Source organism: Panthera onca, chromosome A1 (genome assembly GCF_046562875.1).
Source record: "Panthera onca isolate mPanOnc1 chromosome A1, mPanOnc1 haplotype 2, whole genome shotgun sequence".
Classification (NCBI taxonomy): Eukaryota; Metazoa; Chordata; class Mammalia; order Carnivora; family Felidae; genus Panthera; species Panthera onca.
This window is the reverse complement of record NC_138339.1, coordinates 84,474,045-84,500,120: the sequence shown is the minus strand read 5'-3', so window position 1 is coordinate 84,500,120 and position 26,076 is coordinate 84,474,045. Positions and strand designations below refer to the sequence as shown.

The window sequence follows — 26,076 nt, the reverse complement described above, 5'->3', positions numbered from 1 at the left end:
CACATTCCTTAAACACTCACTGAATGAATGCCATGAAATGGTTAATATGTCACTGAAGATATAAGGAGATTAAAATGCTTGCATAGGTATATAATATATAAAGAGATACTTGTTAAAAGTGACATAATTTTGATATTTTTACAGCAAAGCAGTTTTACAATTATTGTACAATTTTTTAGAGTTAAAGTCATGATTTCCAAGTATGGCTCCAATTTTGAATACATCATTTTACCTTGCAAAAAGAACTGTTGAGTATCATGGAAACTTTCTTGCTGTTTCTACAAAATAAGGAGTCAAGTGTAGAATGAACACTGGGAAATCAAAGTTTTCTTTCATTCTAATCTTACAGCAAAGATATCATTCATGAAACAATTTTCTATGAGTGTCTACTATTTGCCAGACAGTGAGAAGGGGGCACTGTAAATGCAGAAAAGCAAGATATAACCATTACGCTTGAACATTTTCTGGCTACCCAGGATGAGGAAATCTACAGTACAGTCAGTGTAGGAAGAGCTAGTATCTAAATAAAGCAAAGAATTAGGCTCCTAACAGAGAGAGGAGGAAAGGAGCAAGGGAGGACAAGGGTAACAAAGCAGCCCTCCAAATGGAGACAATTAATGATGTGAGTTCTTGTAAATGAAGACAAGTTACATAGGATGATCAAAATAATCACATTCCAACATGTCCACAATAACTTGTTTACTGTGTGGACTAGCAATTTCCACTAATTAAAATTGATTCTCAGCAATCTGATTCACGTTTAATGAATGTGTTCTTTGCTCTTACACTAAAGAACAATCTGCAATTCGTGAGTTTTGTCTTAAATGTAAATGCCAACAACACTCTTGTTTCTTATTCAGTTCAAATATTTCAGTAGCCCAATAAGAACAGTGAAGCACATTTTGAAGTCACTGGCCCCTGCAAATAAACGTCCCTTTTTATTTCCTTACTGAAGTCAAACTCTGAAAGGTGCCGTCTATACTCCCTTGTGACCATTTTAACTGTATCTAGACTTTTTCCTACTTAAACTACTTTCAAAACCACCACCTTTTTTTTCTTTCTTTTGTTAAAGAGACCTGTGACAGTTTTCTCTCTTCACCATCCCCCCCGATGACTGCTGGTTAATCAAAGAATACACAATTTCTTCCGAAACTAAATGAGCACAATTGATCAAAGTTTTCACCATAACTCATAAGAACCATTTTTATGCCTCTGCCAGGGCCCAGGACTGTGGATTCATTACAGAGACCTAACCAGTAAGTACTTAAGTTGATAAACTTTTCTAATGTATTTGTTAAAAAGAATACACTCCAATCAACCATCATTTATTCTTTAATACCTAATCTCAATAACAAATTGTATCTTACTTGTTGTTACGTTAATGAGGGTAAATTCCAAGATGAAGAGTTTCAAGAGCTTAACAAGTACCTTTTTACTCCCAACAAACATTTAACTTAACCCGTCTCTAAATATTTACTAACTCCTTGACTAAATCACATCTATTCTAAACTTTCCAAAACTATGACTTTCTATTTCTATGAAACCACCCCTGCCTACCTTCAGGGCATGACCGAAGCTTACTTGGTAAAAGGTGCAGTGCCACTGAGACCCAACGACGGAGATCCAATGCTTTTTCCTCCATTTTGTAGCCACATGGTATTAAGTAAGGAACTTATTTTTCTACATTTCCTGGGTCTGAGATTTGGCAAATGAGAAAAGTAGATGTGATCATCCATAAGGTCCCTTATAGTTTGTATATTGTATAATCTTATTGTAAGTCACTCCAAATTACCAGGACCCTCAGGGTTCTGTGTAGTTAACTTTATTTCATGCTTTTATTTTTGTGATTTTCCGCAGTTTTTCTGTGTGTATTTGTTATTCTATAACCACTTTGATACATAGGAGCCCCTTCATCTGTTCTTCACGATGCTATACAATCTTAGCAATTAAAAGTTATTCAAGCCAACTCATGACCTCCACCATGCTAGAAATTTTGATGTGACTTTTGTACAACTAAATTTGAAGTATAAAAATTGCATAAAAGTCAGCTTTCCCGGGGCACCTGGGTGGCTCGGTCAGTTAAGCATCCAACTTCAGCCCAGACCATGATCCCTTGGTTCGTGAGTTTGGGCCCCGAGTCAGGCTCTGTGCTGACAGCTTGGAGCCTGGAGTCTGCTTTGGATTCTGTGTCTTCCTCTCTCTCTGCCCCCACCCTTGGGGCTCTCTCTCTCTCTCTCTCTCAAAAATAAATCAACACTTAAAAAATTTTTTTTAAGTCAGCTTTCCTGTTATATAGTATTATATTTACTTTGTAATTCTACTTACTTTAGAATTTTACTGATGGTTTGAACTTTACCTAAACCAGTGACTTGGAGCACCAACTAAACAACAACGAGAGCAAAAATAAAGGTGGTAATATATTTGTACTGGCTTCCTGTTAATCCTGTGTGTCTTATAATGCAATCTAGTATGAGACATGTGATAGATGGATATTCCTGTCAAACAACTACTCAGAGACAAATGTGTGTGATCTCAGTCCAGTTCAGAGCAGACTGTCCACCTGGAAAACCTGGTGGAAATGGTCATCCTATGAGTTGTCAGTCTGATCTAAGAAGTTCAAAACTAAACGGACTATGGAACATATTAGGACTTTAAACCTTCAAAGGGACTCCTGTGGACCAAAGATAGGCCCTAGTCACCTGATCCTATCAGTTTACGAAAGAAGGGTGATTTTTTAAGAAGGCCCTTTAGTCAACTTTAAAAGAGAGCACTAAAATGAAATTTAGTAAAACACAGAAGCAAAAAAAATGAAAATAGCCAAAATTTAGGACGGTCTAACATTTCAGGCCCTGCAGACATTATTCTTTTGCTATATTAAATAATCTACTTAAAATGATCCAGTAAAGAGAAAAACAACAAAGTAAGGAATACTATTAAGGAGTACTTTATTTTACTTTAGAAAATATCTTAATGTACTTCTTACACCAAAATATAATAATTCAACACCAAAACAAAATGTAAGTTGGGGTCTCACAGGATATATGTTTTATATGATTTGTAGGTACTTGATACATGCTTAGTGATAATGAGGATAATAGTGATCATTTGATCATGAATATTAAAATGGAACACTTTAAAAGAAAATTCCTCTCTCGACTTTGGGAGGTCATCTTTATTTATCACCACTTTTTAAGGTCTTAGTACTTTCATTAAAAAATGTATGTTAACTTATAACACAAGAATAAAATTAACCACACATGTTTTTGAAATCACTTATATTAAGAAAAATACTGCTTGAGGACTTACATTATTCCCCAAAATTCAGACAATTAGTGCCAAAGCTAATTTGATGTTTTCATGTTATTTCCAACCTGAATTTTAAATGAATTATATGATCTATTCCAATTTATATCCTATCCTCTGAAACATACTTCGAAGCAATTACTTAAATAATAGAATTCTTTAGGCCTTCTTTAAAAATGTTGGTGTATATTTGCTGACTAATTTTGTTCTGTTTAATTGAAAATTATGTACCACGATTAAAAACAAATAAACCTACTAAGTTTTAGTTTGGTAACCAACTGTGGAATTTTAACCTCATGGGACTATTTCAGATTTTTTACTTTTTCCCTTCTTTTGTTTGATCTTTCCTTCTTTGTTTTCTCTTTCTCTTACTTTCAACTTCATGATAAATTCTGGATTATGTCTCACTGAAGTTTCAACACTAGATTTAATGAAGTGGCTGAACTTTTAACCTCTGAGACCAACATACTTTAAAACTATCACCAATATCCATTGTACTTCCCCCCCCCCCACCCCCGCCCTGCCGCCCAGTGGTTCTGTTCCAGATAGAGGAAGAATAAGCCGTGTAGAGTACAGGAGCTTGTTTACCCAAGCTCTTTTTCACAGCAAATAGAGGGGTTTTAATTCTTTAACTGGCCCTTCTCAAAATTCTTATATAAAAGAAAAAAAAAACATGCTGGAGGCTCCAACCCTCCATACTCCCCAATCTTGGTCCTCTATTGGTAGTTGGTCTGCAAATAAAGAGCTCCTGGGTTGTCAGCTTTCAGTAAGAAGTCCCTTATTTGTAACAAGGCTTCAAATTTCTCAACAGAAAGGATCACTTTTACTAGGTCATCTTATAGTTTCCAAAATCATCCTATCTCTTCAGCCTACATTCTGCCTGCAAGGCGCACAAAACAGCACTTCCTAGAGTTCCAGAAGCAAACAGTTGGGACGCTTTAAAAAGGAAAGAACATATTTCAAAATGTAGAATTCACGCATACCTTTTCCTCTTTGTGCTATTAAACACTTATAAATGTCACTCCAAGCTATGTCTGTCTAGAGGGAGCCCCAAACCGGGCAGTTCCCTTATTTGTTGGAGGAATAATCTGATGAGCACTGAACACTAGAGGGGGAGCTTACCCGTTCAGGAGAGAGAAAGCTTCGGACCCTTTGGGAAAGGATCTAAGAGATACTAGAGCTACTGACTTAAACAAGTCAGCAAAGATTTGGTCAGCCATGGTTCAGAAGTCACAAGGTCAAGAATAGTAGATAGCCAATTTATTGTCATTTTCCAAAAAGGCAGGGAATCATAAGTGGAACTGAGAAGTTGAGCGGCTCCACATGCTATAATATGGAATATTTTTAAAACCTCTCTGGAGGCAGTTTTAACATGAGGAGTAGGATTACAGAGGCTTTTTCCCCCTTTACCATGACTGTCTGTCATTTAAATGTCTAAGGAATGATGGGATGAATTATCATAAAATTTTGACAAATTTGATAGCTCAAGCAAAAGGGGGAAATAGGCATTCTGATCATTAGGTTCTAATAAGACATGACATTTAAAATGAGTTTACATGGCAGTTAGACCTTTGCTTTTTTTTCCTCCTTGATTTAAAAACATTGAGATTCTTTTCTTTGGAAAGGAAATGGCTTTTTTCAGTTTGACTTCTTGGTAGTTGAATGATTAGAAGTTCTATTTTACCTCTTCTATATTTTTATATCTTGTAACCATAATCTAAATCCGTTCCACAATTTGCCTGAAATTGAGAGAACTTAAAATGTATCTTAAAAGCCAGCATAATATTTAAGTAGGAATATTTAGAATTTTAGAAGAAAAAAAACAAAAGCAGCTCTTTCATTTGTTATTAGCTTGTTTTTTCTGTATCACCTTACGTGCAACACGGTAGATAAGGCATACTGATTTTAAGAACAAATTGTATTTTACAAAAAGAAAACATTAAGAAGACATGAACCAAAGTACTGAAAACCAAAATTGATTTCCTCTGATTCCAATCTCTACTCCTTTACCAACCAAATATCAAGTTCTCTTTGTAATAAACTATTCTCAACCCACATGAGCAACTTCTATCATGATGATGACATTATTTACTGAAGAGTGCCACTTTTTTAAAAGGGAGGGTCTAGGGGAGGGAGGGAGATGATTCAGTCACAATTAGTCTGACCTCTGGAAACATCTTGAACTTTTAGTTGAAAACTAAACCAGTTTGGGACATTTTTAAATTACATGTCTATTAGTGCTACTAGAAAGCTGATATTTTGGGGGCCCTAGGTGGCTCAGTCGGTTAAGCTTGACTTCCACTCAGGTCATGATCTTGCAGCTGGTGGGTTCAAGCCCCATAGTCACTGTGCTGACAGCTCAAAGCCTGGAGCCTGCTTTGGATTCTGTGCCTCCCTCTCTTTCTGCTCCTTCTCAACTGGTGCTCTGTTTCTATCTCTCTCTCAAAAATAAATAAACATTAAAAAATGTAAATAAAAAAAGAAAGCTGATAATTCTTTATAAAAAGTACAAAGAAACATAAAACGCTTTTAAAACCATTAGTTAAAATGAGTTTCATTTTGTCAGATTTCCACAAGTTAAAGTGAAGTGGAAAGATGCACTTGTTCTCAGCAAGTAAACTCCGTGTAGATGTTGTAGTAAGTAATCAACACCTGACTTTTCCCAAGTTTGTATGATTTCATTCATACAAACAGAGGCAGTAGTGAAACATTTTGTATTTATATAATTAAATAATAGAGCGGAGGGAGCTTGAGTTGAGTTGAGTATATTAACTCTGTTTCTTTGTTTCCTGTGATAGAAACCAACTGTTGGGCTACTCAGTAAAATCTATCTTAAAGTTATTAGTCTGGCCCTCTAATGGATCCTTGAGATTCTACCTGCGGGTAATAGTGCAAACTGTGTAAGTGCCAATGCAGTAGACACATTTACCTGGAACTCAGAGGGCACAGTCGTGCAGTTATGCAATTTTGAGGGGAATATGAGCTGGTCGAGTAAATGTAGCTTCCCCCTTGTACTGTGGGAACCAGCACCATTTTGTTCACTCAAGATACATGTTTCACTTATCATCTGTGCCCATCACAGAAAAAAGGATGTCATGTGTTAGAAAATGACAAGTCGTATGTGAATATTAATTAAACTTTACTGAAACATTCCCATTCATCAAATCCATAAAAAATTAAGAGAAAGGGAACTGGGTCTGTGAGTAAACATAAAACGCTCGGAAATTACAGTCCACCCTTGAACAACACATATGTGAATTGCGCGGATGCACCTACATGTGGATTTTTTTTCAATAAATATACAGAGTACTGCAAATGTATTTTCTCTTCTTTATGATTTTCTCAGTAACACTGTCTTTTCTCTAGCTTACTTTATTGCAAGAATATAGACCGCATATAACGTACTAAATATGTGTTAATCAACTGCTTATGTTATCATAAGGCTTCCAGTCAACAGTAAGCTACTGATATTTAAGTTTTAGGGAGTCAAAAGGTATACATAACTTCTGACTATCTTGTGGGGGGCGGGGGCGGCGTTGCCGCACCTCCTGTGTTTGTTCAGCGTCAACTGTATGTCCAACATGAACCAGACTAGTCTCAAGGCTCTGGACATGTTTGGTACTTGATCTTTCTGATTAAATATATTAGCCAATTTATTCATGTATATTTCAATTAACTTATTTAATCCTTAGGATTTTTTCTCTTAATTCTTAAACTGACCTGAATTTAGAGATTTTCTTTACTTCTAACTTCGTCCTTTTTAAGATAAGTAGATTTATTCCTGTTTCATTTCTTCCATTTCCACTTTATTTTAGGAATTTGAAAATAATTCAAATAAAAAGGAAGAAATTTATTTATTATATATTAAGTATTTTCCTATTATAAACTTTATCACGTCACAGTTGCAGAGAGGAAAACATTACAATCAAATCACTAACGTTAAATGTTAACAACGTTAAATGTCTAACCATTGTTCAGACACATAAGATTCAGACCCAGAAGTGTGAGAGGGAGAAGAAAAAGAATGCTGTCTGGTCTTAAAAATGGTGTAAAAGAAAATTAATAGCTAGGTGAGTATACATTCACTTCACAGTGAAGTAGCAATAAACTTACATGAAGTATGTTTTTTTTCTTTACGGAGAAGTCTGCATTAATGAAAATGTACCTGTTAATGACTACCAACATGGGGTGAGAATCCATGTCAACATTCTTCTTTCAAAGACTTTGGAATTTATTCTCAACATTTCATGGAAAAAGCGTACTGTTTGTTCTGTGACTCACTGGTGACTCGTTTTACTGTGAAACACAGCCAGGACCAGAGAGACAGAGACAGAGACAAAGAGAGAAAGAGACAGAGAGAGAAAGTGAGAAAGAGGTAAGAATATATTTATAAAGGAGACAAATAACAAGAATGGGTGGCTCAACACTCAAAATCAAATAATGAATTTGTTTATAAATCACTTCATGTATTTGAAGCCAGATCTCTACCTAGAAGTGTGTAAGGAAGTGTGGTTAACAAGATGGAAATGTATATGTCTTTAATATCAATTTGCTCTCATAGAGGCTGATGCCTCACATATTAAATAAACAAACAAATGCTGAACACCTACTATGTACCAGATACTACGCTTAAACCTGGTTTATTATTGTGAACAAGAAAAGAAAGGTGAATAACATTATGAAACTTACAATGCAGCAGGAGTTCAAATAAATAAATGGATGAGTATCATAAATCAAGGGTAGGTTACTACTGGCACACAAAAGAGGAACACCTTATCCAGACTTCAAAAATCATGGAAAGTTTTCAGGAGGAGTGGCAAAACAAGCCTCAAAGATGGAAATAATTAAATTAATGTAGAAGGAAAAGGGAAGGCATTAAAAAGAAAGAGTTTTGGGGGAAAATGAGCAGGGGTGCGCACTGGAGGAACGACAGAATGGTGTGAGTGATAGGTCAGCAAGGACCATGGTGGAGAGGAAGTTGTCAGTAACTTTAAGAGTTTAGCTTTATCTCCGAGTAGTGGAGAGCTTTCAAAGAGCTGTAAGCAGGGAATGGTCAAAAATTTGAATTTTAGAAAGCTTATCCTCACAATGTGGAGAATGGATTGAAAAGTGACAAAGCTGGAGGCAAGCGGTTCATGTAGGAGACTATGGAAATCAGTGACAGGCATTCAGAGAGAAGCAGCTCTATCTGACAGCTATTTAGAAAGTAGAGTGGACAGAAATTAGTCTTAGATTAGAGGTAGAGAAAAGAAAAAAGGAGTAGTTAAGGATATAAACAATATTATAATATTATACCAAAAATAATCGTACCAGATTATTGCCTGCTACTTTTAAAGCATTTATGTCACATGACAACAACCCCAAATATACTGAAATTATACCATAAAAAAGCACATGACAGAAACAAGTCTACCCATCTATATACCTTCTATAATCTTAAATACCATGATATCTCAACACGTAATCAAATTTTCCTCATTTTATTGACAGCATGATTCTTTGGTAACCATTTTCATTTTACTAACTCTTTCCAAGTTACAAGGAAATTACATACACTTTACATAAAATTATTTAAAACAAAAAAGTCCAAAAATAAGAACAACTGTGGCATATGTAGAATCATAGATACTTGCCAACTAGTGAACTGCAGCAAGTGTACTTAATAACTTATAATCTTTTTTCCAACTTTAGAATAAATGACAATTTGAATTTAAAAAGTTATTTATGGGGTGCCTGGGTGCTTCAGTAAGTTAAGCATCCGACTTCGGCTCATGATCCCTTGGTTTGTGGGTTTGAGCCCCACATTGGACTCTGTGTTGACGGCTCAGAGCCTGGAGCCTGCTTTAGATTCTCTCTCTCTCTCTCTCTCTCTCTGTCTCTCTGTCTCTCTCTCTCAAAAATAAATAAAAAAGTTTTAAACGTTCTTTAGGAAGAAATAGTAAAATATTTAAAAACGTGTTTGTATAATTATTCATTTAGGTATATATAGAAATGTTTGCATTAACCTTTTAATTTAGTTCTATTTATTTACTCATTCAACAAACTATTTTATCATATGCATGCAAATATTTACGCAAATTGTACAATAAGAAAGCCAAAGGGATTAGATGGTTTACAAGATTCTCTTGTTTCAGGTTTATTATTTTTAAACACCGCTGCAGAGAGAGAGAGAGAGAGAGAGAGAGAGAGAGAGAGAGAAAGAGAGAGAGAGAAAGAGGGCAGTTTAGTCTAAGCCAAGGAATTCATTTGCATTCTGAAAAACAGACCCAGGGAGTAGGTGAGGGTATCTAGGCAGTAGTGAAAGTAAAGATTTTCCTAGAATATTTGATGCCAGAATTTACAATTGTGACATCAGTACATCCTTGGCTCCTTTATGGGGGTAGAATCCTTTGATCTGGCAATTTCTTTGGGTTCATAATAGACACCCCCAGTGGTTAAGGAAAAAGGTAGATTGAGGTTAGAACATAAGTCAGGATGTGTGGGGCTCCTCAGGAGCTCAGTCAATAAAGCATCCAACTCTTGATTTCAGCTCAGGTTGTGATCTTGCTGTTAGTGTGTTCAAGCCTCACATTGGGCTCTGTACTGACGGTTTGGAGCCTTCTTGAGATTCTCTCTCCCCCTCTCTCTCTGCCCTTCTCCCATTTGTGCTCTCTGTCTCTCAAAATAATAAATAAACTTGAAAAAAAACAAGTCAGGTTGTGTTCTATGGAATTAGGTTAATTTCCCACTCTTCATTTGGATGTCTAATGCCCACTTCTATGATGAAGATGATGTTTTCATTGTCTTGAAGTCAGAGAAAAAATATCCCTTTAACCACTTATATCACTCTGGTCCTTCCAGGAGTTAGACTGAATAGTAATTAAAAGTAATGTAGCATGTATTTGCCACTTGCTAACATTTCCTTAGAATTTTCAAACAAGACTATATCTAAAATCTTAAGTGCTAACGAATCTATAAAATGTGGAATCAAGTATCTTTAGAGTGCTGTTGGAAACCCAATTGACTCAAGACTAGGTACACAAAGAAAAATGAAACGTAAAATTTTCATTATGGAAAAATTATTCTTCTAAGATTTACCAAGAAGAATTTAACATCACTCAAACAAAGTTTCCTGTAGGAGTTGGCCTATAGGTAAGAAGTTTCCTGGAGGTAAGGTGCCATACATCCTGGTTTTCCCAGTATGGTCCGTTGTATACTTGTTCCCTTGGCCTCATTAATAATAGAGCTCTTTCATTTTAGAAGTGTCTAACTTCGGATAATAAAACACATGACTACTTTTCTGGTAGAACTTTAGCACCATCAATGCTTGGGCAACATTGGTAATTAGAATGTTGATTGAGATCAACATTATCTAAGAAAGATCTCATATATCAGACATGATTTCAAAGGCACATAAGGTTCAATATTAAACGTTGATATAAGTTCTGCTATATCACTGCTTCCAAGAAATGACATTAACAAAGATAAGAAAATCACAAAATAATGAGAATTTGTATCAAAATTGTGTAAACAAGTCATCGAGTATGCACCCTTTGTGGTTATTTTCATGATTGCATTATTTTTAAACAATTATAAGTTCTATAACTGAGTTCTAAAAGCACCTCTGACCCTGGTGACTTTGAATGGTGACTGTCAGGGATTTCTAGTATCTCTCATGACACATGAGGATAATTTCTGCCTCTCAGTGAATGACACTCTCTTTTGGCATCTAGCACAACATTTTAAACGTCAGATTATCACTAAGCACCAGTAACTCATTAGGAGGTACTACTTGCATTATTCCTTGCTCATCCAAACTATCGCGGTGCAAATTAGGAAAGAAGTTTTACGAGAGTTGAAAATCCTAAGTGAAATTGATAAACAATTGATTAAACAAAAGAAGGAGAATTAAAAGTGCCCAGCTAGAGCCAGTGGTTTCAGTGGCTTGCAATGTGTTAAATGTGTTTATTTGTACTTTCAAAGTTCAGATTTCCTCATACATTTTCATACTGATGGAGATAAAATGCTAAAGTCTTAAATCCCTCTATGCCATGCTGAGTTGCTAAGGGCTGTTGAGTTTTTGTTATTTCTCCTCTCGAGTTAGCTCTGATTACGCCTGCTGAGTGAAAAATTTGTATTTGCCGACAGAAATAGGAACCACCCCACGTGCACTTGCACTCAGCAAATGCTCCAATACATCACAAAGATTTGCTCAACCCACCTTCAGAGGCCAAATCGAGCATGTTATTTTCTGTTTAGATCTGATTCTGGAGCCTATCAGTCAGGAGTGTTTTCCAATCTCTGATTAAAGCAAGGCCCACAAAGCTGGAAGTGTTCACACACAGTCTCATTAGAGTGCTGGATAGAGTGACCCAGGCCTTCTAGCACAAAGCTCTGAGTGAACTTCAAATATGAGAGTGCATCAATCAAATCCAAGCAAGGCTTTTATGTCATTTTTCTACTTTGCCTTTAAAGTCCTATAGGAATGCCCTTTCCAGCTGTACAGCCGAAAAGCATTCAATAGAAACAAAAAAGCAAAGACCCCCCAACCCCCTGCCCCTTCCAAATGGGTATGGTTTTACCTCCCCCACCAAGCATTAGAGAGTCTTCTGTGCGTTTTAAATTATTTAGCATGTTCGACAATGCAACAGAGAATATATTCGTATCACTCAGTGGCTCTGTATTAATTATTAGTGCCCATGCGAAAGAGAAACCAATAAGGTCAAAGGCAATGAGATTGCATATTGTATGTTTTATAATAGAGGTAGCAGAGAGATTGGGGGGAAAAGAAAACAATGCTTACAGAGGCTTTCGTGCCCTGCCCCCAACCTTAACCCAAAACTTCACTTCTCGCATTTTATGTGTTGGCTTACACCATTGTGAAAATAAAAAAGCAAAACGAGAAAATCATAAAGGACTATCAAGAATCTTCATAGAAAAGATAAGGCATAAGTCAGAGAAACAAGAGTCAGGCACTTAGTTAATGTTTGGTCCACACACCGCTCAGGGCACTAGAGTCATTTTCAAAAATACACCCTTAAAAGATAAGCATAAAGCAAAACAATATAAATTTGCTCACTAATATCATTAGAGGAAAATGCACGGGTGCACTTAGCAGTGATTATTAAATTTAGGTGCTTTCGCTTTGAACATCAGTCCAAAAGGCATTATAACACAAGGAACATCCATATGAATTAAATAAAATGGGCTTTTGAAGCCTGAAAAACAATATCATTTAAAAGGAGAAAATAAATCTCTCCTACAGCATAGATAAAATTTCCTGAATTTTACACCTGTCTTCGAACAAGTGAATGGCTCAACTCCTCAAGATATCCTATAATGATTCAACCAGGTAGAGCACGACTGCTGAAAACAGTGTGTGTTGTGGTACCGGGCAGATATATTGCTTATTCCAGGGAATTCCCTGTATCTGTACATTTGTTTCCATCTCCAAACTTTACTGCATGTGAGGCAAATACTACCCACAAATAGAACTTCACCCACTCAAATATATTGCAGTATGTAAAAGAGTGTTTGAATTTAGAGCAATATATATTTTTTTTAAATTTAGCATGTGTTTCTTTACAGGGCTTCAGATGTTTGGAAGAATTATGCAGATTTTATAAATGAGTACTGGAGCATTATGCTACTTGATAGTGCCCCATCTGTGCTTCCCCTGTAGTGTTTGACGGGGCATCTGTGTAAATTGCTTTTTTTTTTTTTTTTAGTTAATTAGTTTATTGCATGAAACTTAATGCACTACCTGATAAAAAACTTCTGTTTATTTCAGCACTTTTCCCCTCTACAGCTGATGTTCATCTTCAGCTCCCATCAAGCCCAACTTCTTCCTTTGTAGATTTCGAAACGGAAATAATGAAACAATGCTTTTTTTTTTTCCTTTTGATCTTATAGTGTGTGTCACACTATGCATCTGTGACAGTGACTATTAAGAATCTAAGTAATAATTTGATAACCCCAAATTTTCATGTTTTAACATAGCTTTTCAACTGAAATGTCTTATAATGTTTTTAAGAGATATCTTAAGATTTGGGATTTTCATTTCTTTAAACCAACTTTTTAGGGAACAGATACATGTAGTCATGAGGTGTGTACAATCAATCTTTCTCTCCTCTCTCGGGTATGCTTGCCTCCATTTAAGTTGTTAAGTTAGGTCAGTGTAGGACCAAAAATCTCGATGCAATTAAATAAACCACAAAAAACAACAAGAAAATTATGAAATGACTTTACATTTTCCTGTATCTTGTAATAAGAAAATAATAGAAATCCCAAATGATAAACTAAATTTTCGGTTTCATCTTAATGTTTGTCCTCCGGAAAAGCAACGCCAACTAAAGCCATACAGATCAGGACAGAGATGAGAAGTCCTGCAAATATTTTATAGGTAATATAAATCATTGATTAAGGGCATTGGTTTTGAATCCAACCTATAGGAGCTGTGTAACCGTGGGAATTTTCTCTACAACTTTATACCTCAACTTCCTTAGGTTCAAAATGATCTTATGATGGTATTTACCCCACAGAACTGTTGTAAGTATTAAATAAGTTTATACCTGTGGATGCATAAAGCAGTATCTAACGCGTAACATTTGCTCAAAAAATGTTGGCTATTACCACGCTAATTTTAGTGAAGACAGCTCTTTTGCTAGAAACATAAGTTCGCATTAGTTCACTCAATATATCTGAAAAAAGTAACTATTACTTTTTCAAAACTTAAAATACACATACAATGTAAAATATTTAAGAAGACTATTAGATGGTATGTCGGTATATTCCCTTTTAGAAAAACCAAGAGGACAACATTATAAGAATACATCTAATTTTATGACTCTTTCAAATTGAGGACTTAGCAAACAGTCTGCCAGTTAGGAATTATATAAGTTTATGTGACAGCTATTTCTATCTTCCTCTGACATTATGGTCATCATACAAGTCACCTCTAAGTTTTAAATAGCATACTAGATAAGCATTCCTTTTGCATTTATAAGCCTTTTAAATTATTTGTCCAATGATGTTAACTATTTATTTAATGGGCACCGATTTATAATTGGTCTACAATATGATATACTAATGCTTGTGCTCCATTGTGCTCTCTCCCGATAGATTTTAAAAAATTAAGAATATAGATTTAAGTTTGATTTTGAATTTACCTTATCTCAAAATGTGGAAAATCTGTCAATGATGTGCACTCCTGTTCACTTAAAAAAAGTAGTGCAAATGAACAAGCTAGAAAGTAGAATTTGTAACAACACTTGTAAAATCTGAAATCAAAATGTCAAATGCTCTGACTTGGAGCAAATCGAATCATAAACTAAACCCTCGTACTATATCAATGTATGAGAACTTAGTAAGTTCCAAGAGTGTTCTTAGATTCACATGTAGTATCTCTTCCATCCAAAAGTACAAAAAGTTTGAAAGTTATTCTTCAGGATATAAATACTTATATGCAATTTGCCTCAAGGTTTAAGATATAAAGGGTTCTAGCAGTTGCTTAAAACCCAAGGGGGAAGAAAAAGAAATATCAATTTGATGCCAGTAATAAAAACTACCGAAGAAAGAATATTTTGTAGTTAATAGTTTGCTTTTCCCATGTGGAAGACAATAGGTAAAATCTTAGTTGAGGGGAAATCATACTTTGTAGCGATTTTTCACATTAAATGTACCAGGTACTTCAAAATTTGGTTTCTAGACCTCCTCCTCTTAGTAGGTTCACTTTACAAAGATAAGAAAATGAAGATCACACATACACACACACACATACACACCATTTGCAAAAATTAAAATCAAATAAATGTTCCTAAAATTCTCATGCCTAGTTTGGGAAATTTCAGTCATAAGAAACACTCTATGGAAGTCAAACCTATATGTGACTTCCCAGCCCTTTATGATTTTTTTTTTCTTATTCAAGCATTCAGCAAATATTTATTGAGCACCTATAATCATAGTCCTAATTCTAGACACCAAACATATGGTTTCATATATATGCTCATGGATCCCACATGACAACACAGATCAAACATCTGATTTCCTATCATTTATTTACAAAAACAAACATTTTCTCACATTCCATGCATTTCTACATGAAATTCCTTTACAGAAGCTATCAACTGAGTTTATGTAGATGTAATATCTGATGGATTTCTGATATAAAATATAAGCCCAAAGAGTATAAGACAGTTGCACTCTTCAAAAAGCTTCTAATATTACTCACTGGGTAGATCAAGAATTCATCTAACACTTTATTTGGAGAGTCAGTCCCAGTGTCTAGTGGAGCAACCTCGGACTACAGCAATCAAATTGCAGAGAAAAGTAATGTCAGGTGCACTCTATCCAATTTAGTTCAGCAAAAATTTTTCCCAGTTTTATTGAGCTACAACTGACATACATTACTGAATAAGTTTCAAGTATATAGCATACACATTTCACTTATATATATTATAAACCGATTAGCACAGGAAGTTAACATCTATCATCTTATATAGATACAAGAAATTGGGCAGGGGCGGGATTTTCTCCTTGGAATGAAAACTCCTAGGATTTACTCTCTTACCAACTTTCAGGTATATCAAAGAGCAGTGGTAACCAGAATCATCATGTTGCTCATTCCATCCTTGGTACTAATTTATCTTATTAGTGGAAGTTTGTGCCTTTCACGACCTTCCTTCCCTTCCTCCTTCCTCCACTCCCTGCTTCTGGTGGTCGCAGGTGTGATCTCTTTTTCTACAAGGTGTCCCTTTGTTGGTTTGCTTTGTTTATTTTAGATTCCACATATAAATGGACAATTCTTACTGGTATGTGAGACTGAGAATTATTGTTTTTCCCTTGACATAATAAAAACGATTGTTAATCTCGTACCTTTGCTTGGTATTTCACGCTGTGCCATAAGATCTAGTTAAAGCCTTATAGATTCCACTTTTACATATAAGTATTTAAAAAAAAACGATTTTGGAAAGGTTGGACCAGCTTAATTTTTCTGAGCTTTGCTCTATCTACTCGGCAAGATGTTCAGTCCTCTTGGTAATATGTTCAAGTTAATATCTTCTTCTTTGAGAGCAAAGTAAGTTATAACAACTATTAGATCATTTCCATGTTCTGGCCAAGCTGATTAACCTGACTCCCATTCTTCGATAAAATCTCACCATCATGTAATTTTTAGTTTTCTTAACATTTTTCAAGATGGTATAACTGTTATAAATTAATACTCTTAATTTTACATTTACAAAAAAAGAATTCTGTGTCTACCTTTAGTATTACCATGACTTCTTTTGTTGGAGACAAAAAAACAACAAAAGAAATCAGTTTTTCAAAAACAGAAACTCTTATAAAGTAATTGGACCTGGTCAAATGAAGGGTGAAATGCACGCACTGACAGTTCTGACAAAGCAAAAAGTATCCAGCCAAACTTAAAGAATTTCCTAAATTTGCTAATCATTATTTTTTAGACCAAGTTTCCACCCACCGACCCCCACCATTATATCAGGTGGAAGTGTCTAAAAGAAGATAGACCCCAAAGAGCAGTTTAAAATGCTTTAAAAAATTTTTAATGTGATACTGTTCTTTTTAAGGGTTCTTTCATAGGTGATCAGTCAGAGATACTGACTTTTGTGAGTTAACACAAAAGTGAAATAGCACTTTTAAGTGCTGTCTCTCTTTGGAGATTTAATGTGCTTTGTAATATCTCTGAGATCAGTCAGGGAGAGACGAGAAAAAAGAAATTTGATTTTGAGTCTGGACCAAAGCTCGGTGACTTGAGAGGCACCTAAACATAATGAAAAGGAAGAAGTTTCAAAGAGAAAGTTGGCAGCTATGACCAGAATCCACAGGGCTAGCAGGACTGACATCAACCAGAGGCAGATTTAGAGGGGTATCCTATGATCTCTCTTGATACCATTGACACTTCAAGACCCAGTTTCATTGGGGAGCAGTCCAGTAAAAGAACATCTCCAAAGGACACAGCATGGTTGCGGTATTGAGAAAGACATGAAAATGCCAGCACCAAGAGCCTAAAGCTGTCCTTTTCTCCTCCAAAGATCACATATATCAGGGGAAAGCAAAAGTCAACATCTGAAACCTGCTTTTTCAAGCTTGACTTGAATGATATAAAGTTGGCTGTGTAATAGCTAGATGCTTACCTTTTTGACCTAGGTTCAGTCTAATGTAAGAATAAGTTATTAGCCGATTCCTGGTGGTCTTCACTTACCTCCCGGTGAATAACTTTCTACTCTAGCTTTTTTTTTTTTTTTAATTAAAGTAACTGCCAGCTAAATTTGTGGCAAATACTAAAATATCAGCCCAGAATGTCCCCATTGCTTTAATGCTTCCCATGTTTTCAAAGACCTATGTATTTCTGCTAACAGTTCTAAAGGTTGAAATTGATGCCCAAGTAGCTATGTATGGAATATTAAGTCTAAGTGTGATAAAAACAATCTCCAAACAAATAATAATAATAATGATCAGGGAATTAAAGATCTCATACAGATATTTTAAGCTAGAACGTGTGTGTTGACAAAAGGGGTGTAAGCTTGAGTTCCATAGATGTCCAGTTCACTTATAAAGGACAAGAAGAAAAATAATCTAGAACAAGGATATTAGCCATGTGGGGGATTGAAAAGTTATGAATAAATGGATGCAACATGAGAATGTCTATTCTAAAATGACATCTCTCTCCAGTAAATTACAATTGAATTATGGCTCCGAAAGTTTTAGAAATTTGCTTATGTAAAAATTATGTTCAAAATGAATAAAAGAATTGAGTTATTTGTCAAAATAACTATGGTAAAAATGTCACTTTTAGTCTAGATGCTCAGGCAATTGAAGGAAAGAGCTAATAATTACCACTTCAATTTTTAATGCTAAATATCATTATAAAACACAGAATTCCATGTCTACTTCCAGGATTATCATTACCTCCAATGTATAATTCTGGAAATATTTCATGACACAAAAATATCTGATTAATCCTGATTAATTCAATGTAAAGAATTAGGTAAATTTAGTGGAAAAAAATAGCCTAATGTCTTTTCCATAGAACATTAATTAAAACTTTATGTTTTATAAAACTGTGTTGTTTCATTTTGTGGGTACTTTCAAAGTTCTTTAACTGGAGCATAATTCTAAGAAACTGAAAACTCTCATACAATAAAATCAATATGACCCACTATTTGTTACCTAAGTTATCTATTTTGTGAAACCAATTCTTGAGGAATTCTTAAGGAACCCATATGTTCTGAGGAGCAGAAGTTTGTTTTAAATTATTAAATGAAGTGAGATTAGAATATGTGATTTTAGTCTCATCCATAAAACAAATTCACAAGGTTTAAAAAAATTATCTTATGGCATCTGAAATACTCGCAAATAATACATGATTATACCAAAAGGTAAAAGAAATTCATCTATCAGAAATATATTTATTAGTATGTAGTCTTTGGTTGTTTATAAATAAGTGTTAAATATCAATGATGCAGTAGTGAGCTAAAATCATGAAAATGTTTTTTGTGTAAGTTTTTAAATCAAAGTAAATTTTATCACCTAGTGTCCCAAACCTGCCTGTCTCTTTAACCATTTCTCTTTCCTCTTCAAAACTAAAGAATTATTTTATTCTTCATTGAAATACCTAGACTAAAGGTAATCCTTGACTGCATATTGAAAAGAAAGTCATTCTGCTGCTCTTTATAGAACCACCACACCCAGGAACCGCATACCCTAGAGATGAGTCTATAATTTTGTTCATAAATTATTATTAGCTAACTAAAATTCAGTGGAAAATAAAACACATTCCTTTTAGCTTGGGATATCTTTTCTTGTTCCCTACTCTAGTCTTTAAATAGCTAGTTATAAATTTAATGTTCTGTGAGTTTCCTAATATCTATGTTTTCTTTGAAAAGATCTAAGACAGATACCATATGTTTTCACTCTTATGTGGATCCTGAGAAACTTAACAGAAGTCCATGGGGGAGGGGAAGAAGGAAAAAAAAAAAAAAAAAAGGTTAGAGAGCGAGAGAGCCAAAGCATAAGAGACTCTTAAAAACTGAGAACAAACTGAGGGTTGATGGGGGGGGTGGGAGGGCGGGGAGGGTGGGTGATGGGTATTGAGGAGGGCACCTTTTGGGATGAGCACTGGGTGTTGTATGGAAACCAATTTGACAATAAATTTCATATTAAAAAAAAGAAAGATTAAAGTATTTTATAAATGCAAAAAAAAAAAGAAAACAACAACAAAAAATGAAAAGATCTATGAAGTCATCCACATATACCAATAAATATAAACTAACAAGAGGAACCATAAGGGAGAAATACTATGGCAAACATTGGAAGTAATATGTGTCACTATCTTTTCTATTTATGTAAGACCATAGATGTTTTGATAAATGCATCTATATAAATTTTAATGTCAATTATTTCATTCCACAAATATTTTTCAAATCCTACTACATACCAGGTTCTGAGGATCCAGAAATGAACAAACAAGATGGGGTTCTTATTTTCACAAAGTACACGGTCTAGTGAGAGGAAAGAGAATATGTTATGTAGTAACAGATGCTACAGATAAAACGAAGTCAAGGCACAAAAATAACAAGACACTGAGATGTATCCATGTGTACCCATTTATTTTATAATCCAGCTGATATTAATAGTATGATCTTTCCCCTATCATGACACCTCCAGCTCAATAACTTTTGTTTATCCTGAAAAAAATATTTATATTTATATTTATATTTATATTTATATTTATATTTATATTTTTTATATTTAACAAGGGAAATTATATACAGGAAATCTAGCTGATGTTCTATCAGTTTTATAAGACTTGAAATGGTCTAAAATATTCCCTAAAGTTAAAACATTCAACATCCAATTCAACTAACATGCAGTAGGCAGAATTATATTGACTTCATTCACATATATATAACCCTTTATTTAAGATTTGTCTAGTCATTTTGATGCTTAATATACTTACTTACATAAGCATTGTAGTTTATACTCTACAAAACATGGGATCTGACAAGTTAATATTCTAGCCCTTGAATCTCTTCTATTGCTGTATTGTAGAATACATCATTATAAGGCAACACATTATTAGACTGGTATTTATCCAGGTCCTCTCTTTAGTAATATCTAAACTTGTAAATATTTATATATGATTCTTCTTTTAAAAATGCCCAGTCAGGAAGTTGTTTCTGACTTTTAATTAAATATTATTAATTTTGTCTCACATTTATATCTTTTAAATTATTTATTGTTTCAAGTTAAACACGATTCTCAAAATATTCCCCACCTTGATTTCACAAAATAATTAAATGGTTTTTAAATTTTTCATTTAAATTCCAGCTAGTTAACATACATATAATATTTAAGATGGATTAAACACCTAAATGTGAGACATGAAATCATAAAAATCCTGGAAGAGAACACAGGCAGGAACCTCTTTGACAATGGCCATGATAATTTCTTACTAGATACATACATCTCCTGAGGCACAGGAAACAAAAGCAAAAATAAACTACTGATACTACATCAAAATAAAAAAGCTTCTGCACAGTGAAGGAAACAATTAATGAAACTAAAAGACAACCTAAGGAGTGAGAGAAGTTATTTGCAAATGAGATAGCTGATAAAGGGTTAGTATCCAAAATCTATAAAGAATTTAGCAAGCTCACCACCCATAATAACCAAATAATCCAGTTAAAAAATGGGTAGAAGACATGAATCAACATTTTTCCAAAGAAGACATCCATATCATCAACAGACACAGGAAAAGACGCTCAACATCACTCATCACCAGGGAATACAAATCAAAACTACAATCAGATATCACCTCACACCTGTCATAATGGCTAAAATCAACAACACAAGAAACAGCAGGTATTGGCGAGGATATGGAGAAAGAGGAACCCTCTTGCACTGTTGGTGGAATGCAAACTGGTGCAGCCACTCTGGAACACATTACGGAGGTTCCTCAAAAAGTTAAAAATAATGTTTTGTTTCGTTTTGTTTTTTTAAGTAATACATGACGTGAAGGGTGATAAAAATTCTAGTAATTTACTTATTTTAAATTGTTTTCAATATTATCCACCAATAACAATAAACAAGGAATCACTATCATCAGTTTCTTTTAAATTCATACTTGTTAAGTAGTCTACATAGTTAAATAAAAAGTATGATTTCACGAAAAGTGCGTTTAGAGTACACGAATATATTCTCAAGACCTAAGTTAGCAAGCTCCTAACTTCTCATAAAGCTCTTAAAACAATGCAGTGAGGACTTCTGAAAAAATTCAAAATGGCAAGAATAACTACTCCATAAATATAGGGCCAGTCTTCCTAGGTTAGTATTTAAGTTAAAGTGAAAACACTTCCTCAAGTCTTTATCTCCAATCAAATAACTGTGTGAGCTCCACATCCTATAAGTGATGTTTGCTATGAAACTTGTTTGAAGTTTTAACACTTCTAGTTAGTACAGGATTCTATGAATGCATAGAAAATTCCATACACACGGTCTCATCAATCCTCTCTATAATCTTAAACATTTAAAACATTTTTTTGAAGATTCTAATTTGGCTCTGAATTTTGAGCTGCTTCAGAGGACACTTGAGAAAGCATAGAAGGAGCTTTATATCAACTTGTTATGCTGCAATATTCCTTTTGTGCCATGTAGGAAAGAAAGAGATACAATTTCTCACATGATGGTTCTAAAAATATGAGCTATTGGCCCAATTTAATTCTAATTTTATTGATAGCTTAAACACCAGCTTTTATTATGAGAAAACATGTTTATAATTATGTTCCAACTGATGCCTTTCTGTGTTTTTCACTGTCCTAGGGGAGAAAAAGCACAGCCCACAACCTTATCCAAAGGACAGTATGAACGAAGGCTCACATATCAGAAATGATGCATATATCAACCATACTGAATGTAGGAATTTCTAAACTATTTATTTTGTTTTCCAAAAATATTTACATTGAATAAAATGAGCCATAGATGGTGACAGATTTTGTGTCACCCTTCAGAGATGTATCATCTACTGCTTGAGGCCAAGAAATGAGAAGTTTCCATAATTAGTAAGCAAAATTGAATAATTGGACTGTGGTTTATGAGGGGTTTTTCCTCTAAAAATAAAAATCATGTAATCTTTAAGGCCTAGTTATGTGGGCTTACTTGCTTTATTTTAACATAATTTAACAGAGCTACAAATAAATAATCAAGCACAGATTTCTTCACTCTTTTACTAAAATATCCACACAATAGCTTTCTACTCAAGAGTTTTTTTCAATAAAAGTATACTATTTAATTTCAATATAAATTTACAGCAAGATTAAGAAAAATAAAGAGGGCTCCCTTAATAGAATGAAACACTTGAGAGTCAACATCTGAATTATAACACTGTGAAAAGATAAAACTAATTTGACTCATATTTGCCTCTCAGGCAAAGATTTGTTTTGAATGAGCATCTCTTAACAAATATCCCATTTATTATATCTTTACCCATTCTATTCTCACATTATGTTCTATAGTAGAACGTGCTTTGCTAGGCAGAACTGTAAAGTACTTATAATTTGATGACGTGCTGAAAAAGTATTTCAATTGCTTTCTTCAATCATTCACTCATTCACTCATTCATCAATTCAGTTGATATGAATCGAATGTCTGTGTCTTAGATGCCAGGGATGTAATCATTAAGAAAATAAAATGCCTGCTATAAAGGAACGTGTAGTCTAAATCCATGATGGAAAGGGACAGTTACTGTTACCTAATTTAAGCCTGAAGGATTTGTTATAATCCAAATGTTTCAGTGAAATCTCAACTAATCTTGGGTCCTTTATTGGCATTGGTTTCTTCTATCACTGATTGACACGCTGAAGAATGACTCAAATAGCTATTGTGTTTGCTTTTTCAAATTTTTGACTTAAGGTTGGTTATGGAAAATGTTGAGTAGATGAACATTCTTCACCAGGTTCTCTCTAGTTGACTCACCAACTTTTAAGATATTTTCAACCATTCAGTTTATCCATAAACTTTAAGAAAGAATTCAGAAGCATTTATGGTGCCCTTCAGAAATCATGCACTGAAAAAAAAATTATAATGCAGATACCCCAAAATATCAATATTGGTGGATTATTGGTCTTAAATTTCCAGAGAAACTTCTGGGTTCTGAGTACCTGAGGCACATACAAGGCATAGAGAACTTTTTACATCATTCAACAAATTGTACTGTCATATATATAATACAAACTTGACCTCTGGAAGTTAGTTTTTTTGAAGTCATGTATGTGACTGTGTGTACGTTTTTTGGGGGGGTAAAACTTCAGAGACTCTAAATTTTAACATTTTCTGGTAGTTTTGCCTTGTCTCTACAATAAAGTCCTAGACCTTTCTGTGCCCACTATTATCAAAGTTGGCAGCAGTATTTCTGATAGTATTATAAGGTCATTTCCAGAAATACCATCTCAGAGAAGCAGTAGCCTTGGGCACACTGTTTGATCATGGCAGAACACAAGATTATAAGTGTGAAAGTGAAAAAAGGCAAAGTTGGGTGTTAAGTATGATACCACTTCTAGAAATATCCTAGTGGTTATATGTCACAACTATAACATTTTTTTAAGTTTAGCTTGTTTTTTTAAGTTGATTTTTAATAGCATGCATGTTTTCATCAATTTCACTAAGAAGTGTTCATGTAACATTGTCACAAAATATATCATTATAATATTATACATAACATCTTTATTTCTGCTATATTAAAAAAGCATTGATACATTGGAAAAACATCTACATTTGCTTTGTATTTGCATTGAAAAATAATTTGCATTTCTGAATAGAGCTTATTTTAACAATTATATAAGTAAAGAAAAGGGTACTATTATCAATGCCTAGATTTTTCATGGCTACAATTAATGATTCAGTAACTATTCTTTTGCTATTGAAGTCAGTATTATGTTGATTTATATATAAATTTCCCTACAATAGCATAATTCAGATATTTATTTTCACAGGATGAACATTTAGGTTTTAAGTAGATGATAGGAGCTACTGTGTAGCCTCTAAATGGGAACAGTAAAAACTGGGAACCCCAAAATGAAGAAGTAAATACCTCCTTTGATGTCATCAGACTGCATTTTCAAAAATTTTTTTCGTCTCTGTGGCAGCACCTTTATTTTCAGATGCTTAGAAGCTTCCTGATCTCATTACACACTTTCTTGTTTCTATTCATGTAACTTTCAGACAAACTAATGTTTAACTATTTATGTAGCTCTCTGCCAGATATTTGCAGATTACATAATTTTATTTATCATATTACTACATTGACATGTTTTAAACCAATAAATTCTATTGTTAAGGATAGTATGTCCTCACAGACTCATCTAAAATCCTTCAGGAAGAAATAATTTGTGGGCACTTACGGATATGAGGAGAGATGGTTTTCTAAAGTGATTCAAGCATTTATTTAGCATTTACTGTATGCAAAATAATTTTTTAAAAAAAGGCTAGATGTTTGGTGTATTCATTCCAAACCATACAGAAAGAGTTCTTTGGCAATGTGATTTAATTTTATATTCTAAATTATCCTGATTCTCCTTTCATAGAAATGGAATTGATTTAAATGTGAACATAAATTTTAATAGTGTGATAATACTATACACCTCAACTTCTTTTCAAGTTTTTATTTACATTCTAGTTAGTTAACAAATATAGTAAAATTGGTTTTGGGTGTAGAATTTAGTGATTCATGATTTACATATAACACCCAGTGCTCATCCCAACAAGTGTCCTTCTTAATATCCATCACCCATTTAGTCCATCCTCCACCCACCTCCCTCCACCAAGCCTCAGTATGTTCTCTATAGTTGAGTCTCTTGCTTCCCTCTCTTTTTATTTTCCCTTGCCCTGTGTTCATCTATCTTGTATCTTAGCCAACTTAAATTTTGACAAAGACATTGCAATTTTTCACCCCTTTGAGTCCATTTACAAGACTTACCTGATTGAATAGGATCATTCAGATTTTTGTTGTTTTTGTTTTTAATGTTTATTTATTTGGAGAGAGAGAGAAGGAGAGAGAGAAAGAGACATAGCACATGTCTGAGCAGGATAGGGGCAGAGAGATGGAGAGAGAGAAATCCCAAGCAGGCTTCATGCTGTCAGCACAGAGCTCAATGTGGGGCTCAGTCCTCGAACTGTAAGATCATGACCTGAGCCAAACTCAAGAGTCAGATGCTTAACTGGATGAGCCACCCAGGATTATTCAGTTTGAATTCACTATGAAGTTATTTCAACAGTATTATTGAATCTTTTGCTTATGGAATGTCACTAAATTGCAGGTTTTCCTATAACTCTTTGTTTTCTCTGTTTTGCTCTTAAATTTTAAAGGAAAGTAAACTGCTAGCCCCTCAGCACTATATTCATATATTTTGGGTCTAGGGAATAAAAGTGATGAACGTGAATAACTAGGACATGCGTTCACTAATCCTGTTCCTTCCCTGAAGAGGATAAAATTATGAGAATGTAAACATTCATGTTTCAAAAGAAGATATCTGCCTGCTAAATCTTAGTCTGGCTACTATTAGAAATGGTGCCCTGAAGAAAACAGGGAATTAAGGAAACTACTTTCCTCTACACTAAGGGATACCTGACTCCTCATCAGTTACAACTCAGAACCCTACTGAGTTGGTTTTCTCACTTTGAAATCAACTGACACTACTCGGTACTCTTCAAGATTACTCTGGGATAAGTCACAGAGAAGTCTGCTTTTTCCCATGCTATCAAGACTTCCTATAGAACAAGAAT

The 26,076-nt window shown here is 34.3% G+C and overlaps 1 long non-coding RNA gene across 1 annotated transcript in view; it reads right to left on the bottom strand.

Moving 5' to 3' along the window:
* Nucleotides 1-26,076, bottom strand: part of LOC132681172 (uncharacterized) — a 97,433-nt gene that overhangs the window by 50,136 nt on the left and 21,221 nt on the right. Inside the window, exon 2 of the long non-coding RNA XR_009610915.3 lies at nt 19,736-19,799. This is a non-coding gene — a long non-coding RNA (uncharacterized LOC132681172). The remainder of the gene's footprint in view (nt 1-19,735; nt 19,800-26,076) is intronic.